This window comes from Marmota monax, unplaced genomic scaffold (assembly GCF_021218885.2).
Source record: "Marmota monax isolate L192 unplaced genomic scaffold, Marmota_monax_Labrador192_F-V1.1 WCK01_AAM20220418_F8-fsc00179, whole genome shotgun sequence".
Taxonomy (NCBI): domain Eukaryota; kingdom Metazoa; phylum Chordata; class Mammalia; order Rodentia; family Sciuridae; genus Marmota; species Marmota monax.
Window position 1 is genome coordinate 5,613,648 of NW_026695200.1, and position 17,824 is coordinate 5,631,471.

The window sequence follows — 17,824 nt, forward strand, 5'->3', positions numbered from 1 at the left end:
TGGGGGGCCTTGCCTTCTCCAAAGAATGTATAAAACTGCTGCAAATCCTGGGCTGGGGCCCCTCAGCTTCATCAGTTGCTGTATGCATGTGGAGGACCCAGCTAGCTCGCAATAAACACCTCTTTGCTTCTTACATCAATCTTGGGTCCCTGGTGGTCTTTTGGGGGTCCCAAATTCAAGCACAACACTAGCTCCAGAGACTCTGCCCCCACCGAACACCATTCATAACCTCTTTTCCACATTTAACAGCCTCTCTTTCACTTCCTACAAATGAGATCTGCTCTCTGGCAGGTCCACTCTGCTTGGTCTGTCTGCTCTACTGTATCCCCACAAGGAAGCATCAAACCTAAACTACCCACACATCAGATGAGGAGCCACCAGCCAGATGAAGACTGGCAGATAAACTTCACTCACATGCCTAGGCACAAAAATGTTTGCTATCTACTTTCTTTGGTTGATACTTTTTCAGGTTGGATAGAAGATTTCCCTACATCCAGGGAAACTGCTGACACAGTCACCTCCAACCTCATCAAGCAGATCATTCCCAGGTTCAGACTTCCCACCTCCACCCAGTCAGACAAAGGTCCAGCCCCCACTTATCAGGAAACAAGCAGACCAGTGCCTTCCTGCAGCATTCATTGCCTCAATACCAGCAAAACCACAAACTGAATTGGACCCTCTTCAACCGGGTGACTCAGTCTTACTTCAGGAACTGCATTCTCAGTCGTTGCAACCTCAATGGATGTGTAAGGGTAAAGGAAATTGAAGTTAAAGCGTAAAAGTTAAAGGGTAAAAGACCGGGTTTTGGAAAAGTTTCTAAGCTGCAAGGTCTGAGTTAAAATGTAAAGGAGGTATTGTTAGGTTTCTATGCTACCTGCAAAACCTGAAATTTCTGTAGCTGTTAAGACAATGCTTAGAACCGCCCAGTAAACATTTCCCCTGATTGTCTGGTTGTTTAATAACTGAAGGGGTCTGTGTGGTTGCACGTAGGCCTTTCAGGGCCTGAACCACTCAGTTTGAATGTGTACCCTCCTTAGGAATGACATATCACTCCAGCCTGACCTGTTCCCGCCAATGAAAGAACTAATCATGTTTAGGAGTTGTTGTTCAGTTTTCCCGCTCCTCATGATGATTTGTTCTGATGTATACAAAGCCCTTTGCCCTCCCCAAAAAGTGTACTTAAGCAGTGCTCAGCCCTTGCTCGGGGCTCTGGCCTGCTTTCCCTTCTTCAGTGGGCAAGGAGCCCAAGCATGCTGGTTCAATAAATCCCCTTCTGCCAATTGCATGAGTGGTCACTTGGTGGTCTCTTTCTCCGATGCTTCGCCTGACCCTTACAGATGGGACCCCATACAGTCATACTTACTACCCCAATGGTGACCAGGCTCTTAGACATTCTCCCTGGTAACATGTCTCCCACCTGAAAAAGGCACCTGTTCCAAATATCCAGTCCTGGACTTCCACCACACCCACCAAACTCAAAATTTCTCACCAATCCTGTTCTTCTTTTACTAATCATTAAATTTCTTTCAAGTTTCTATCCCAACCACAGATGGTGCTTTAACATCCAAGTGACATGACACCAGGATTACAGCACCCACTCTCAGTTTATGGGTCAAGGCGATTGCCCTTCCACTGGCTGAAATTGGGCTGTCACCCTTAACATTACTGGATTCAACCAAGCTACCTCTGATACTTCCTAGAGTCCCTACAATAGGACCAATTGCTGATACCAAGGATCTCCTCTGCCCAGGACTGATTTGATGCCATTGACAACTTGTGGCTTCTAGGAACTTTCATGGCTTTACCCCTGCCAAAATAACTGTTTATAGCCACTGGGTGTTATTTCTGGCTGCCTGGTGTTCCTAGACCTGTCCCTGAACATTCCTCCGTTTTCCCTCCTAGGTCCCACGCTGCCCACCATTAAGCAGAATGTAGCCAGAGGATTATATGATTTCCCCATGTCACTTTGAAAAACAAATAGGAGGAATGTTAGGTGCAGGACAGGCTAAACCAAGTTGTCTGTAGAGCAGGCTGAATGGATGTTAGCTGCAGGATAACACATGCACTCAATTCCCCCTCCCATGTCTGGTCCTTTATCACCTGTTTACATCAAGTCTGAACACTCAACCCCAACCCATCTGCCTGAAGGCAGAAGAGGACACCCTTAGCAACTACTGTGTAATCCAATCATTGTCCACCAACAAGGCAGCTTGCAGACTCAGAGGCCCCATTAGAATTTGGCTTTAAATACTCCCTCCTGCAGGAGGCCCCCATTTCTTGTTCCCTCTGTCTGAATCTCTTGCTTCACTCTCCCTTGCTCTCTCCATCTTCTCTCTCTCTCTCTTTCTCTCTCCTCCTCTTTTGCACTGCTGCAATAAAGATCTCTTGGTCACTCCGAGTGTTGTGGTCACTTTCCTTTCACTTCAACCCATAAAGGATCATTTGGCCCTGTGTGAGAGAGCAGAGGTGGGCTTAGAATGACTTTTGTACTCCAGGAGTGGGGTCACTCGCCCAAGGAAAGTGAAATACTGGAGCCCAAGCCTTGCCTCAGGTAAAGGAAAGTTTGATTACACTTGAAGCACAGGATTTCAGTCTGGAACAGTTGGTTGTCATCCACAGAACCAAGGCTCCTCTCCTTGGTATTGAACATTTATCAAGCCCACTTTGATACTGAGCAGTGAGGTTTGTACACAACAGAACCTGCCTACACACATAAGTGAAAGTGGCTGTGATACTTTCACTTACATGTAGAAGAGAAATAAAGGGAGGACAATATATGACATGCATTGCAGTCTCACTTATAACCAAAAACTTCAGCTGTGGTGAAAGACAGCTGCGCTTGAGTGCTTGCACCTGCTGCTACTGAAGAAGTTTGAGTTGGTTAAAAAAAGAAAGAAAGAAAAAGTACTAGGATCTAGTTCAAACAAGAAAATCCAAGAGGGAGATGAAGATGGAAACTAGTGTTGGGACACTTAGTGTTGGGACAACCTTATTTAAATTAATAAAAAGGAGAGGCTAGATTTAACTAGGGATGACATGCCAAAGTCAATTACAGGCTGCCTCAGTCTACCCACAGGTTGTACTATGACCCTTCCATGGATCCCTTCAGTTGCCAATAATAACAAGTAAAATATTAACAAGATTGAAAATTTTGGATTCATTGCAGTGAGATTTATGTGCCATCTCATACTGTTAGCATACATACTAGACTATGTATACTCACTATAAATTTACATTGAGTTAATGTGTAGTGTGAAAAAATGAGCACTAATTTTCAGACAGTTTCCTTATTCTCCTGAAGCACCCCTTACTACTTTGTCTTACATAATTAGAGGCAAGGGGTAGAGTTTCCTATAAAAACTTTTAAATATTGTGTCTTAAAGTAATGGTCATTTAAAGGGGGCTTGATTAAACCATTTTAAGATCAAAATTCTTGTGACCAGAATGAATCTTGATGATACAGATCCATCCCACCCAAGCATTTTGTGAAGCCTAGATCCTGGCCCTCAAACACTAAATGCCCCCAAACACTAAATTGGTGTCCCTCAATATCTTTGATAACTAAAAATTTTCCTTAAGGACTGTTCTGCCTCTTTGATAATAATATTAGGAACATATCCATTATTACTTTATTTTAACACGAAAGGGATGGCAAACAACTTCTTTCTGGGAAGATTATTTTTTCAGATGTGTCTTACATATAAAAAACACCATGATCTTGATTAGTGACAGCTTTGTCAATTATTCTAGAATCTTGGAAGGCAAGGTTGTGTTTGTCTGTGTTTAATGGGAATTCACATTAGAAATGTTGACATCTAAACACTAATATCATTTTAGCAGTTTGATGTGAGAACAGAGTTGGGAAGAAACAGCAGTGTGTACCATAGCAGTTCTGAGTTGAGTAGAATATACATTCATGTCATCACTTTGGGGGGGGGGTGGGTTACTTACTAGGGGTTGAACCCAGAGGCACTCTGCCACTGAGTTCCAGCCCTTTCTCCCCTTCTTGAAATGGCAGTGTCAAACTTGGGATCCTCCTGCTTCAGCCTCCCAAATTGTTGGGATTAACAAGCAAGCAGCACCATGCCCAGCTGTAATCACTTTTAAAATAACCCTTTCTACTTACTGGTGTTCATATTAGCAAATTTTGAAAATGTAGGTACGTGTACATACACCAGACCTCATGGTATGACTCATTACAAATTATTTTTTCATTTGAAACACTGCTAGTTATGATAGAGATAAATTAAAATAGTGTTCAGCTCAAGCTAGCTACAGTGTAACAAAAATTTCTTCAACTTGTTTAACTCTAAAAAGGATTTTTATTTTGACTTTTTAAAAATCTTGTAAGGTGTTTGTTGCTTATTACTATTGACAGGTGCTGTGGAAATAAACATGTAGTAAAGACTTCTCGGAAGAGAATATATTGTCAATTGTGTAGAGATGTATTGAATCTCTGTGACCTGAGAAGTCAGCCAAATTGAAAATAATTACTTTTTTTTTTATTTTGAGCAAGTAAAATGTCCCAGAGTAAAAGAGGTCAATACGGTTAAAAATACTGTTAAAAATCATTACTTTGGGGGGCTGGGGATGTGGCTCAAGCGGTATCACGCTCACCTGGCATGTGTGCGGCCTGGGTTTGATTCTCAGCACCACATACAAACAAAGATGTTGTGTCCACTGAAAACTGAAAAATAAATAATAAAAAAATCTCTCTCTCTGTTGAAAAAAATCGTTACTTTTTTTCATATTCACATATTCCTAAGTAAACTAAATAAATAATGAGTTACAAAGATATTGAAAATGTTCCAGTTTCTAAGCATGGAAGAAACGCTGTCAAATGGACAAAACATGCATGCCTTTATGGAGTTTTACATTTGAGATACATAAGAGTTAATTGGAAGAAAAACAAATAATTTACCATACAATTCTGTGGTTTATAATTAAGGCATTTCATTGATTTTTAAGATGCAAATCTGAGATAGATGGATCTTAAAATTGGCATGTTGTAACCACATGGCAATTTTTCTTCTGAGTTGTACATAGAATAAGCATGTTGTAAGTGTCTTAAAGGTGATGACATCTCAGAGACAATGAAATAGGAAATATATAAAAATGTCAGCACATTGGTTAATTTTTAGCACCAAAAAACTATTCAAAGGTGACTTGCAAAAAGAAGATACAGATTTCTGTATCCTTCATTTCTTTGGAGGGGGGTGAGTACCAGGGATTGAAATCAGGGGCACTCATCCACAAAGCCACATCCCCAGCCCTATTTTATATTTTATTTAGAGACAGGGTCTCACTGAGTTTCTTAGTGCCTCACCATCCCTGAGGCTGGCTTTGAATTTGAGAGACTCTTGTCTCAGCCTCCAGAGCTGCTGAGATTACAGGCATGTGCCACCACGTTCCACTTCTAAATCTGTCTAAACTAGAATTCTTTTTTTATTTTTTTTGCAAAGGTCAAGAATGTTTTTTTTTGTGGCTTGGGGGGGAAGGGAGCGCTGTGCTGCCCTGCACCCTGAGCAATTGTTGCGAACCCACAGGTGGTGAGAGGGAGGGGGCCAGGCCTGGCTGCTGAAGCCAGCTAGCCAACCAGGGCCCTGCCCATTGGCTCCTGGGTGGGGCGGTAACCATGGCGACGGCCATTGCTAAGGGCCAGAGCCAATCAGGGCGTCACCCGGGCTGTTTCAAAAATCTCCCTGCAGCCCTTGGGGGAGGGGAGGCCAGAGCGGCGCCTGGGGGAGGGGAGGTGAGGTCGTGGCCCAGCGGGGACGGTCCCCCTCCACGCTGTAGAGTGTGGGGCCTGGGCCCTCCCCTGCAGCCCTTGGGCACCTTGGGGACACTGGGCTTGGCTGCCTTCTTCAGCTTCTTGCTCCCAGCTGCTGCCTTCTTGGCCTTGCTGCTGCTGCTGCTGCCCTTGTCCTCGGCGGCAGCGGCCTTTGGGGGTGCGTGCTTGTCGGCTGCAGTGCCCTTGGTGGGTCAGGTGTCCGTGTGGCGCCTGCTGCCGGCTTCTTGGGTTTGTGCATGGCAGGTGCGGAAAAGGGGCGCACCATTAGCTGGCAGCCAGCTTTTGGCAATGGAGCTTGAAGGAGCCGGTGGCATCTGTACCCCTGACCTGCAGTAGCAAGTCATTCTGCACCAGCTTGCATCAAGTACTTGAGGTAGGTGCAGCTGTTCTTCTGGTCGAACCCGCCACCTTCTTGGCCCGCCAGCAACAAGCCACTGCTCGCCAAGCCTGTGGACATCTCCACCACCAGCTGGCTGTACTTGCCCGGCTGGTTCTTCTTGAGGTGCTGTTATGCTTGGGGCCATGATGGCCCTTGTCGCTGCCCGCCCCCCCCCCCCAGGGCCCCCTCGGCGCCCTGGAGCGGCAGGGTCTCCTCCAGCTCCACCAAAATGGTGGCCAGCGGATTGGTGGCCGGCGGGAAGAGGAAGGTGAGGGGCGGGGGAGGGGGGTGGGCTTGGGGCGCGGGTCCTGGGGCTGGGCTGCAGGGCTGGGGACAGATGGACGAGCACCATCCGGGACCCGGGGTGGGAGTCCGGGGCATCTCTGGGGCTCAGGGAGGGCTCGAGCTTGGTCCGAATCTCGCTGCTGCGGCGGCGCTGCTGCTACAAAGCTGCCTGCCTTCTAGGCGTGTGTGTTGTGCTCTGCTAAACTAGAATTTTGTATTCAGAAGATTCCTATACAGATCTTTCTCCTTGTGTAAAACAAATGGAAGACCAGTGTTCATCAACATTAGGACAATTTTTTTTTTTTTTTTTTTGAAAAGGGTTTGAGGAAAACAAACTTCTTGGTGCTTTTCCATGAAAGCATATGGTGGGCAGGTAATGCATTTGAGGTTAAGTTGTTCAGACAACACAGGCAGAATTTATGGAATATGGATTATTTTTGTTTCTTTGCCCTATTTCTAAAAGTTTGTAGGTCCACTTATAATTTTTTTCAAGTGAGGCATCCTTAAGTTGAATTTCAATGATTCATAGTTGTTATTGTTTTTATAAGAATGTATTTGAAAACATTTATTCTCTGTGTACACAATTTATGTAGGAAACTAGTTCCATGATATCTCTTGGATAGGAAGCCTGTATAAGGATTTTTTTCCATCTGATACTGAGGACAGGTTTCATGGGAAACTCAACCATAGGTTGAAGGTTACATACCTTTTTCCTCCAGGAGGACTTCAGCTTTGCTTATCCAAGTGTGGTCCTATGTCCTGGAGCTTGTTTGAAATGCAGACTTGTGGTGTACCTGAACCTGTGGGAAGAACCAGACAAGATATGTGACTCTCAGACTTGAGGGTGTTACCAGGATTGCTGGACTAGTACAAAGTTTCTGATTCAGTAGTCTGGGTGGGAGCCTGAGAATTTTAATTTTAACAAGTTATCACATGATGCTGATGCTGCTGATACAGGGACCATACTTGGAGAACCATTATACTAGAGTGTCCATTTTTCTCCCCTTACCAAATTTCTTACTCATTCAAATAGCTTTTTAAAAACAGATTATCATATTCTTTAACTTGATTGAAGAGCAAAAAAGCATTTTTTTTTTTTTGCAATGACCACACTAAGATTGCTTTTCAGCATCTAATTTCAGAGCAAAAAATCTCTTTAAACCTTAATTTTAAGTCTTATCTATGGGTGTCTCTTTCTCTTCTTTCTGTAAGTATTCTTTTTAATGTTTGAAAATTCTTTTAATGTAGATAACATGTTCTTATGGTTCAAAAGTTAAAATGACACAGGCATGCTTGGGAAAATGTGATTTCCAACTGCTTTGCCCCCCCCCCCTTCACCACTCTTTCTTAGATAACCACCTTTGATTTATTTCCCATAGATGTCAATTGTTTCCTTTTATAATAGGAGAAATGCCAGTGTACTCTATTATTTTTATATAAAATATAGTATACTATGTAAGTAATTCTATCCTATGGCTTTTTCTTTTTATGCTCTTGAGATTTTTTCCTATTAGTATTTATTTAGAAAAAATATAATATTTGTTTATAGAAAACACTTTAAAAAAAACAGCTGTGTTTAAAAAGTGTCTATTAAGTGCCTTGTTTACTTAGCCAGCCCCCCCCCAGTGGGTGTTTGGGTTGTTTCCAGGTTTATCACAGACCATACTATAGTGAAACAGCTTGTATACATATAATTTTATACATGTGCAAGTACATCTGTGGGATACATTCCTAGATGTGGGATCCCTGCACCAGTGGGCAGTGCATGTATAATTTAGTTAAATGCTTCCTTTTTTTAGGTGTTGCACCATTTTAAACTCCAACAAGTACAGTTGCTCCTCATTATCCATGGAGGATTGGTTTGAGCACCCCTTTGTGGATACTGAAATACAAGGATGCTTAAGTCTCTTATATAAAAAGCATAGTATTTTCATATAACCTATGCACTTTCTCCACATACTTTTAAATCACCTTTAGATTGCTTAGAAGACCTAATACAATATAAATGCCATGTAAATAGTCATTACACTGTATAATTTAGGGACTAGTGACAACAAAAATGTTTGTATGTGTTCAGTATTACAATTTTTAAAACAATATTTTCACCTATGATTGGTAAATCCAGTCTGAATACCATGGATACAAGAGGGCAGATCACATTGTATGAGAGAGTTCCTATTTTTCTGGGGCCTTTCCAATGTACTGTGTACAACCCTTGAATTTGTTAACAGTTTGATAGATGAGAATTATCAATATGGAGTAGTTTAATATGGATTGCTATCATTATTAATAAGGCTGAGCATATTATGCATAAAAACTAATTGTATTTTTTTTTTCTTGTGAACTCTCTGTTAATGGGTATTTTCACATTTTTGTTTTGGGTTGCTTTTTTCCCATTATCAATTTCTAGAAATTTGTAAATTGGACACATTAGCCCTGTGTGATATCAATTATAGTTTTCCCCTGATTTTCACTTATTTTTATTTATATTCACATATTTTGATATACAAAAGTCTTACATTTTTTCTTTAAATATTACAGTTTATTTTAATCATTATGGTATCTTGATTTTTTTTTAAATCTTTATTTCTAAGTGGTGCTGAGGATCAAACCCAATGCCTCAGAAGTGCTGGCAAGCACTCTACCACTGAGCTACAGCCCCAGCCCAGGTATCTGGAGTTTAAGTCACTGAAAGCCCTCCAAGATTTTTAGAATTTGCCCATGGTTTCTTATAGTACTTTTATGGTATCACTTTTACATTTAAATGTTCAAATTAGGATTTATTCTGGTGTTCAGAATGATGCATAGGTTCAACTTTATCTTTTTCTGTGTGTCTGTTATTTTCACCTGTTGATTTTAGAGCCGTTCTTTGAATCTGTTATGGTATTGTTAACTTTTGGAGGTATTGGGGTGTCTCTGGGGTTTGTATTCTATTAGTTTTTTTCTTCATATACCAGTATCACATTATTGGTTTTATAAAAGTTTTAATATCTTTTAAAGCTAGTTTCCCCTTGTTGCTTTTCATATTCCTGGGAATTCTTGCTTGCTTATTTTCCCATCAGTACTTTTGAACTGTTTTGTGTAGTTCCAGAAAAACAGAAATCTAAAGGAAATAAACATCAGATTAAATGTATACATTTAAAATCTATTTAACTTCTCCAAACTTCTTTTTTCAGGATCTTAATAAAGATGCTATGCAAGAATGTAAGACAGGAAAATAATTAAATATTTTTACTGTGGTAAGTGTTTTATGATTTTACATTTTAAAAATTCTTTAATTATTATTATTATTTTAGTCTGCTTCCTTAATGTGTAAAAGGGATATTGTTTTAGGAGTGTTTGAGTTCATAGAACCTCTGGGTGGTAAGTTGGATTCCAATAATGTGGGCTGTTTGAATAATAATGTTTTTCTTTAACTATCTCTTTGACTCTAATATTTTAATTTCTATTATCTTGTCATTTTAAAGTGTGGTTCTGAGAAGGAGATCCTGTATTACATTTACTTGTAACATTCAATGAATTCTTTCCTCTTAAATGGGAAGATGAAAAGATTTGAAGTAATTTTGGTGATATAGAGGCACTTCTTTCTCTTAAAAGTTTGTTGCGATTTTTTATTATAATAATTAGAAAAAAATTTCTACCCATATAAAACAACATAATGACAAAAGTAAGCCCTCAACTCCTGCACAAAGAAATGGCAGCCATTAACTCACTTTTGGAAACTTATTGATGCATATGAAAGTATATATAAGACTTTAAATACACAGCAATCTCTCTATATGAAGCTATGTGGTCATTTTTACTGTGTTATATATATATATATATATATATATATATATATATATATATATATATATATATATATTTGTGAGTTGAACCTGATGTGCATAATCATGGGTGATCATTTTACTGGCTGCCTAGTTTGTTTTTTAATTATTTTTTTTTAGGTGTCAATAGATCTTTATATATGCAATGTTGAGAATCAAATCCTGTTTGTTCTTCACAGGCAAGTGCTCTACCACTGAGCTACAACCCAGCCTTGCCTGCCTTGTTTTCTATTATTTAGAGACATCATACTTTATCTAGCTACTCTTTTCATAACCATTTAGATTCTTACTTTTTATTCTTTCTTGGGAATAATGGTATGTTGATTATAGTATACTTATTCACTTATCTTCTTAGAGGTATAACTGCCAGGTCAAAGATTATATACATTTTAAATAGTGATAAATATAGCTAAGATGTTATCTGTAAAAGCTGTCCCCCTCAATGTCCATGAGAATCCTCTTTTCAAAACCCTTGCTCACACCAAGTTTTGTTAATATTTTTAATCTTTGCTAATCCAATAAGAAAAAAAGTATATTTTTGAGATAACATGTTTTTTATTGGTACTGGGGATCAAACCCAGAGGTACTTCACTAGTAAATTAAATCCCCAGCACCTTTTATTTTATTTTATTTTTATTTTGAGACAGGGCCTCGATAAGTTGCTGAGGCTATCCTTGAACTTGTGATCCTCCTGCCTCAGTCTCCTGAGTTTCTGGGATTATAGGTGTGTTCATCTGTAAACTATTGAAGGAAACCTTGTGTTTTTCAAAGATTTCTTTCACTCAACATTCCTATTAACATAAAGAATTCTCTTCCTTAAGAATATACTAGTGATTCTTACATGTCAGATATTCTTAGGCATTAAATGTGATGAAAATATTTAAATATATTGAGTTCTTTTAGGTCTTTTGCCTTGATTTTAACTCATTGTTCATATTTGAAAACTTGAGGGTTGGGGATGTGGCTCAAGTGGTAGTACACTAGCCTGGACTGTATGATTCACTGGGTTCAATCCTCAGCACCACATAAAAATAAAATAAAAAGAGTGTGTCCCACCGTGAAAAAAAAAAAAAAAAAAAACCTAAAAAGTAAATATTAAAAAGAAATATTTGAAAACTTGATCAACCAGCTATAATTGTTTTGAATACAGAAGGATTTCTTCTGCAAAGAGCAGTACTTTTGTGTTTTATTCACCTGAAGGGAAGCCTAAAGTAACTTTCAAAATAAATTTCTTAACAATTTTAAAGCATGGATACCAATGGCTGAATAGCATACAGAATATTATTTCCATAACTGGGTGATAATATAGTTTTTATGACTTATGTAAACTATGATTGTGCGATCATGTCTAAGACTATGCGTATCTCATCTGTCCAAAGATTTTATCACTTCCTGATGTAAATATGATTTTTAATTTTATATTTGCTTTAGATTTTATTTCAATCAAATAAGAGTTACATATAAAGATGGCCTCACATGAAGCAGATTCACAACTTTATCATTGACCTACTGTTTATTCTTTGAACTGTCTTCTATACATAAACTACATCTAGATTGCCTTTCCTGAGAGTGCTTTTCTTTTCACTTCAATTAACATTGAATAATAAAAAACATTGTTTACTGAATCACCCAAGGCTGGAACAATATGGTCCAACTGGCGATTTATTCACCAGTTTTCATTCAGCACTGAATACCTACCTACCTGGTAGGCATCCACAGACACCCAAATCATTATTTACTTCTTTGTTTAATTTTTTGGTAGTGGGGATTGAATCTAGGGGCACTTTACCACTGAAACATCCCCAGCCCTTTTGTTTATTTATTTATTTATTTTTAATTTTTAGACGGGATCTTGCTAATTTGCTTAGGGCCTCACTAAGTTCTTAAGACTGGCCTTGAATGTAGGATCCTCCTGCCTCAGCCTCAACCTCCCAATGGTTGATGTATATTGTCATTATTAAGTTAAGGATGCAAAAGAGAATAGTATACATTTCAATTTAGAGAAGACTAACATGGTTTCTTTTAAATTTAGATGTGCATAACTGTATGGCACTTGCTGCCATATCATTCGATGGTACTTTATTTCAAATTTTGATGTGGACTATATTCTATTTAGTTTTTAGAATCACATAAGTCCTGTATTTTAAATATATATATATATATATATATATATATATATATATATATATATATATATATATATATGGGCAGAGTAAGTATTTAAACTAAGTATGCTTCTGGATCTTGTTTAAGATCTGTTTATGTTTCTCAGTATACACATGGCAATATTTTTCACAATATGTTGTTTGAAAATAATGATAAACTAAATACCCCCCAAAATAAAGTAAATATAATTGTATGGTTCACATTTTTTTAAAATAAAAGCAGAAAATTAGATTGCCAGACTTTGAGTAGAATGAGTAAGTTTTTGTCTGAGACTTGCCTGTAAAGCTTTTCTGACCCCTGAACCAGTTTTTTACAGCCAAAGTAAACAGAGAGATGGAACAATTAATGATTTAATAGATTTAAGCAGTATTTTGATCTCTATTTTATATACTTTATTTCTATTAGAATACAGGATTCTAAAGAATACATGTAACTTGTTTTAATTATTATTTTTGTAGAAGTCATTTGCATGTGAAACTTAAAATCAATTAAATAATACTCTAGCAAGTTTTATTTGCACTTTATTTTGTCTAGCAATTATTTCTTTTTTTAAATATTTATTTTTTTTAGCTGTAGTTGGATACAATACCTTTATTTTATTGATTTATATGTGATGCTGAGGATTGAACCCAGGGCCCTGATGTGCCAGGCAGGCACTCTACTGCTGAGCTACAACCTCAGCCCCTAGCAATTATTTCTTAATTCATAGTCTGAAATTAAATCAAGGTAGACTTGAAATTACTGAGTCTTCATTATTGGGCCAAATTAATGAAGTTTTCCTGGATTTTTCCTTCTGCTATCTTATTGTGCCTAATGATGTAATCTTATTTGTTTTCTAAAATATTGAAGTTTTAGGTTTTTGAATCTTTTCTGTGGCAATACAGGAATTTATTTATACAGTGCCTTTCATTTTACTGATGAGTTAATTTCTTTAATTTTGTGCCCTAAAACCTACTAAAAATATTCCTGGAAAGTGAGGGATTAAACAGAAGTTGTAATAAAAATGAAGGCCTTTTTCTTTATTTTTCCTGTTAGCTGCATTTGTTAAAATTTTTATACTACATTTAAATAAATATTAAGAATTTATTACAGGGATGGGTTTATGGGTCAATGTAGAGCACCTGCTTGGCATCTGGGAGGCACTGGGTTTGATCATCAGTACCACAATAAATAAATAAATAACAAATAAATAAATAAAGCAATTATGACTATCTACAACTACCCCCCCCAAAAAAGACTTTATTAAATATTAAATGGATTTGATTTTCTGTATTTGAAACAGTTTTTTCTATATTAGGCATAAAGTTTAATTTAGACTGGCAGAGTAAGTGATCATTTGATTGGAAATTTGGGTAGACAGTCTTTGGTTAGTTTCATTCTATAACCTTCCAGCTAATTGTTGAATTTCATGCTCTTTTGTTCATTGTTCTTTCTACTTTGGATCTGGTTTTATGGTTGGGTGAAATAGGAATTTATTGGTAGGAACATAGATTATTTTCCAATTTGAACAGATTGTGTGTTTTTCTGACAGCTTATTTTGTCACAGGCACAGTGATTCAACCAGACCCTTGTGCAGAGGTGTTAGTATATGATTTGGGCAGCCATTTTCAAAAAATAACAGCTTTATTGATATATAATTCACATTACCATCAAGGTCACTCCTTAAAAGTGCAATTCACTGAGTTTTAGTATATTCACACAGTTGTGTGCCTATCCAGCTATCTAATACTGAAACACATTTGTCATACCCAAAGAAGACCCATGCCCTTTAGCAGTCAGTCTCCACTCACTCTTGCTCCATGTAGGCATGAATCTTCTTTCTCTCTTTGTGAATTTACTTGTTCTGGACATGTTATGTAAATGTAATCATTCAATATATGGTCCTTTGTATCTGTTTTTTTAGCCGGTTTTTGGGGTAGCACATATCAGAACTTCATTTCTTTTATTGCTAAAAAGTGTTCTGTTATATAGATACACTGCCATTTGTTTATCCATTTATCAGTTGATGGATATTTGGGTGACTTTCACTTTGTGTTCTTATGATCATGCTGCTGTGAATATTTGTGGTTTTGAGTTGACTTCTTTTTTTTTTTAGGTAGATACTTAGGATTGAAATTTATGGGCCATAAGTAACTCTGCCAGACTGTTTTATAAGGTGACTCAACCATTTTATATTCCCATCAGCAATGTTTGAACATTCCATTTCTCCATATCTTTGCCAACATTGTGCCAAGGTATTTTTCCATAGTAGTCATCCTAATGGGTATGAAGTGGCATTGCATTGTGGTTTTTATTTGCATTTCCCTGACAACTAATGATATTCAATATCTTCATGTACTTGTTAGCCATTGTTTATCTTTGTTAGACAAATGCCTATTCAGATTCTTTACCCATTTTAAAAATTGTGCTGTCCTTTTCTTGTTTGGTTGTAATAGTTCTTCTGTATTCTGGATATACACAAATGTACACTTATCAGATATATGAAGTATATATTTTTTTCTTATTCTATAGTCTTTTCATTCTTATAAGGCCAATAGGTTTCTTGTTCAAGTTCAATTTACCAATTTTTTGACTGCTTATTCAGTTTTCTCTGAAATTTTCTATAAGTTAAAAATAACAAACCTTATTTCTCAATATCTTCCATTATTTTTTTTTTCCTATAGAAACAATGATCATTTAGTTAACTATACAATGGGTTAGAGATATTAAAAATATTTTTTTGTTTTCAAATATTTTCATCACATTTAATGAAAGAAGCCCAAGTTTTATAACTTGATATCCAGTGCACTTTTTAAAATCAGAAAATGTCTTTGATTTTTCTGCTTAGCTCAGAATGCACACATTATTCTGTAAATATTGACAGGTGTCTAATGTATTCTGAGGACTTGACTGGGCTTGGAGATCCAGGGATGCTTTGAACATGGTCCTGTCCTTAAGGAACCAGAGGTCATGTGCCAGGCTACAGATTTCTACAGAGGATAGTGGCACCAGTGGAGGAAGAGGGGTACTGTCTGGGTGAGAAAGCCTCTCAGGGAGTCAGTGATGGTGCTCTGTATACAGAGACTCATCAGTGATCAGAACCTTTTGTTATAGCCTATGATTCTTCCTTTCAGACATTTGCTGCTGCTGTGTGTTATGTACATTGGCACCAGTTATTTGTAACAGCAATATTTAGGGATATTGATGTAATGAAATATAGACATCAATGTGATGACTTTGATACCTAGAAGCAAACTGGAAGAAAGCCACATTTCTTTGATTTCTTCAGGTTTTCAAGAATGGGAACTTTCTACTGACTAATTAATTCAGTGTGGTGAGTGTGTGTATCTGAGCTCCAGACCAAACCCAAGCAGTTTTTGGTAGTCAGAGCTAAAATGTGAGTCAAGGAATAAACAGCTGTTTGACTGGAGGGAAGATTTTATATAGAGATTTGGCGAGTCCTGTTAAGGGATTTAGATCTTTCTTTAATAATGAAGAGATATTGATGAGTTTGGGTGTGTGTGGGGAACATGGTCCCTCCTGTTATCTGTACCACAGAAGCTGTTTGTGAGAACTAGAGACAGGAGACTTGTAGGGCTGTGGGACTAGTCCAGATGAGAGCCAATGAGGACTGAGCTAGGGCACTGCTGATAGAGGTGGACACACAGACTGGAAATGTTTAGAAGGTGCAAGTCAGGATGCTTGGCTGCAATCAACCATCATAAGTTAAAAGGAGGATTACTGAAGAAAGAAGATTTCTGAAGAAAGTTTCAAAGGAATGAAATGCCACAGAAACCAGCATGATTTTAGACCCTTCAGGGCTAAGCAACAGAGCAGGGGCCATACCAGGCTCTCCCACAAGAGGGAGGAAAGAGGGTCTCCTTCCAGCAATGCTTTTTAAAATCCCAAGAGCAATCTTTTTTTTTTATTTATATTATTTTTTTTTAGTTGTTGATGAACTTTATTTTGTTTATATTTATGTGGGGCTGAGAATCAACCCTGGTGATGCTAGGCCATTGCTTACCACTGAGCCACAACCCCAGCCCCCAAGAGTACTCTTAGCCTTGGGTTTTGTGCCTCCTGCTCAGGCAGAAGCTTTGCTGGGAGCTCCGTGCCCTCATCACTAGCATTGCCAGAAGTGGGGAAGGATTGTGGAGCAGAGCCAACTGTTCCTCTTTGGTTATTCAAGCTGGCTTGGGCAGATGTTAAGATCTAAAGGGGAAGGTTGGGAATGCCTCAGAAGTTTTTGCCCTGGGTAGACCATGATGAGAGCATTTCTGTGCAAGAACAAGGTTCACAAGTGAGTAGACTAGAATGCAGGAAGTAAACAGAGTTCACTTTTAGACCAGCTTAGTTTGGGATGTGACTGTCAAGATGTTATGTTTCTGTGACAATTCACTTGACTTCATTCACTAATAGAAGCCTCTCTAGGGATTGGTTATTTTCTTTGCTATGACTTTCCAGAGACTGTAAGGGTAAAAGAAATTGAAGTTAAAGTGTAAAAGTTAAAGGGTAAAAGACCCGGCATTGTAAAGTTTCTAGGCTGCAAGGCCTGAGTTAAAATGTAAAGGATTAGGTATTGTTAGGTTTCTATGCTACATGCAAAACCTGAAATACCTGTAGCTGTTAAGACAATGCTTGGAACCACCCAGTAAATATTCCCCCTGACTGCTTGGTTGTTTAATAACTCAGGGCTCTGTATGATCTTGCACGTAGGCATTGCAGGGCCTGGACCAATCAGTTTGAATGTGTACCCCGTTTAGAACTGACCTATCACCCCCGCCCGACCTGTTCCCGCCAATGAATGAACTAATCATGTTTAGGAATTGTTGTTTGATTTTCCCGCAGTGTATGATGATTTGTTAAAGGAGACTGTGATGTATGTAAAGTCCCACCCTCCCAAAAAAAGTGTACTTAAGCAGTGCTCAGCCCCTGTTTGGGGCTCTGGGCTGCTTTCCCTTCCTGGGTGAGCCTGGAGCCTCAGCGCACTGAATTGGATCCTCAATAAATCCCCTTCTGCCAATTGCATGAGTGGTCACTTGGTTGTCTCTTTCTCCGACGCTTTGCCGGACCTTTACAAGACTAGCATGGATTTTCAGAGGTACCTTTATTAGCTCTTAGATAAATTAATTAAAATTCATTTTATACAGTGCAGCTTATTCTGTTTTAGTGTTTTCTGACTTGTTTTTTTGTACCCAGGAATTGAGCTCAGGGTGCTCAATCACTGAGCCACATCCCCAACAATTTTTTTTTCCTTTTTCTTGAGACAGGGTTCTGTTAAGTTGCTTAGAGCCTCACTAATTGCTAAGGCTGGGTTTGAACTTGCAATCCTCCTGCTTCTTGTTTACAAGCCACTGGGATTATAGATGTGTGCCACCAACCTGGCTGAACAGTCTT

At 38.4% G+C, this 17,824-nt stretch overlaps 1 protein-coding gene and 1 pseudogene across 1 annotated transcript in view; one reads left to right on the forward strand and one right to left on the reverse strand.

Moving 5' to 3' along the window:
* Positions 1–5,676: 5,676 nt before the first annotated feature.
* Positions 5,677–6,248, reverse strand: LOC124082361 (histone H1.10-like; annotated as a pseudogene).
* LOC124082342 (zinc finger protein 420-like) overlaps positions 5,788–17,824 on the forward strand; it is a 60,143-nt gene continuing 48,106 nt past the window's right edge. The window contains exons 1-2 of the mRNA XM_046428819.2: positions 5,788–6,164; positions 9,632–9,694. The gene's annotated coding sequence lies outside the window, so the exon portion shown is untranslated. The remainder of the gene's footprint in view (positions 6,165–9,631; positions 9,695–17,824) is intronic.